This window comes from Raphanus sativus, unplaced genomic scaffold, assembly GCF_000801105.2.
Source record: "Raphanus sativus cultivar WK10039 unplaced genomic scaffold, ASM80110v3 Scaffold0972, whole genome shotgun sequence".
In the NCBI taxonomy this organism is placed as follows: Eukaryota; Viridiplantae; Streptophyta; class Magnoliopsida; order Brassicales; family Brassicaceae; genus Raphanus; species Raphanus sativus.
The window spans coordinates 1-2,494 of NW_026616286.1; the positions used below are offsets into that span (position 1 = coordinate 1).

At 35.4% G+C, this 2,494-nt stretch overlaps 1 pseudogene; it reads right to left on the reverse strand.

Annotated features, from left to right (window-relative positions):
- Window positions 1-7: 7 nt before the first annotated feature.
- LOC130503478 (caffeoylshikimate esterase-like) lies at window positions 8-2,252 on the reverse strand (annotated as a pseudogene).
- Between the last annotated feature and the right edge of the window lie 242 nt (window positions 2,253-2,494).

Consider the following 2,494-nt stretch of genomic DNA (forward strand, 5'->3'; position numbering starts at 1 on the left):
ATACCTCATTAAGTCTCTTCTCGAGATCGGAGATACTAACCCTCAAGAGCTCATCAAGCAGTCTTCAAACGTGGACGTCTTTGAGACAGTAAGGGTTCTCTCTAACCTACAATCATCACATTGTTGTAAAAGTTAATTATACGTTGCGTTATACTAGTGATTACTCATTACTATGTGTTTAAAAAGTGAAACGAACCTGCTTCCTGATCTCTGGCTGTTTAAAAGCAGTCTCAATGATGTCTTGGCCAGGGATAATTTCCACGTGGGTATAACCCCACTTAGTTTCGACAATATCGAAATAACCAAAGGGTTTGGTTTCATTTCTTCTGCAATCTGTGATAAAAATAAAATTAGATTAGTGGAGATATTCCTCATCCACGCACCTTCAAATGATTTGCTTGTGCATATGCTTTGAGTATATTAGTTTATTTTGCATGATTACTTTAGAAACTTAGTGGGAGCGCTTAAATAATTAACAAGATATTTGACTAATCTTCATATATATTTAAATATTCTTCCTCATTAATATGTATTCATGAGCTTTAAGAGTTGTATTTCACACCTTATCTCCTAATATTTTGATGAAAATCAGCTAGTAATTCAGCATCTTTCACATCATACTGCTCCGTTTATAAACCGACAACAAAGATTTTGGCATTTGTTATATGTGTATGTTGGTTCCTATTGGATTGGGTGGGAAAAAAAGTTGTCCACACCAAACTGAAGAATGTTTTAAATGTGTCAAACTAACCTCTTAAAAATACAAAATCAGGATCGCTACGGCCTTCAACATAAATATTAAAATAATACAGTAGTTGCTCAAAAAAGAGAGTAAAATAATGCAGTATCCAGTTTTTACAAATTTTTTATTTTCCTCATACCTTTTATTACCTTTCCCCAATAAGCTCTCAAAATAGAAGCCATGCTTCTCCCCCTCTACTTCAATATTTTCTACTTCAATATATTAAGATAAAGTTTTTTATAATATGTAAAATTATGCATTGTGGTTTTCTATTTCTTTTTTATCTTGTCGAGAAACTAAAAAGATAGAATGAATGTTACCTTACACATTGGAGCAACCAAGACAGCCCATCCCAAAACTCTGGCTTCTTTCTGTGTAACAACAAAAGTACTGCCCCGCCCATTGATTCTCCTAGCAGAAACCTCATCTTCCCTTTATTCTTTTCTCTCTCTAATCATTCCAACCACAAACAAAAACACATCAAATCATTTTCTGACAAAGCGATAACGACATATGGTTACGTGCGAGTTACTTTCTTTCATCCAATAACATCAACTCGAAAACATTTTTTTTTCATAATAATTATTGAGTAATTCACATTTTTGTATATATATCTACATCAACTACACAAAAAATCTTGAATGGTAAACAAAGGGTGGCTTTGACCGTGAATTCAGATAAGCATTCCGAAGTCAATATTACACGTTTAACCCTGTAAAAGTCATCATTACCGCAAATCGATGTGTAGTGGGCAGAAACGTCATCAACGAGATGGTCAAAGTTTGGAACATAAGCGCCAAGCCCATCAGACTTGCCATGTCCTTCATAATCCATCCCATACACTCCAAACCCTGCCTTCACAAGCCTCCTCGCAGTACCTAATCCAATCATATTCATCACAAAACATAAATAAGGCTTCAATATTAAATGAATACATGTACATATACATAGAAAATTATGAAGGGGGCTGATCTCAACTATTCATGGTGATGCTGCATTCCATTGCATATCCATGGCAGATGAAGATTAAAGCCTTTGGTTCTTGATTTGCTGGTAACCACTTGCACGTGAATAGTTTCATTCCTCGAGGATTCTTGATGAAACTCTGCATATTATAATCATCATTCAAAACCAAGATTCCTCTATCTATGTAAAGAACGTACGTAACACGTTCAGTTATTATTTACTAGCATAACACATACCTCTTCATACGTGATGTTATCTGTTTCACTTGCCTGCGTACATAAAAAGACCAAACTATATCTTAAGAACAACGAACTAATACATTTTCAGATGTGGTCTGAAAGAGATAGAGAGCAGAGATCATTAAAGCTTAACGTAACTGACCATTTTCAAGACGAGGTTGATCGAAGTCTCTAACTTTCTCTGTGTTTAAGTTTTGTAGGAGACAAAGGAATTATACTGATAAGTGATATGAAGTTGCCGAACGGCTCTGTTTATATTGGGCAGTTTTGAAAGCAGAGAACTGTACACCTATGCGACGCCGTTTTTGGTTTGATGGTGACGAAATAACGGATGCCTTTCCTATCTACGCACTCCAACACGTTTGTTTGCTTTTGAAAGAAAAAAAGATCTTTTGAGTGATTGATTGCCTGACAAGTGGCAACTTTTCAAGTATGGCGACGTTTGGAAACACCCCCTCAACTTTCACAATAACACGATTAACACCTGATTTGGTAAAAAATTCATTTTGTTTTCTTTTAGTCTTCAAATTACGCAGAAACTCCCATG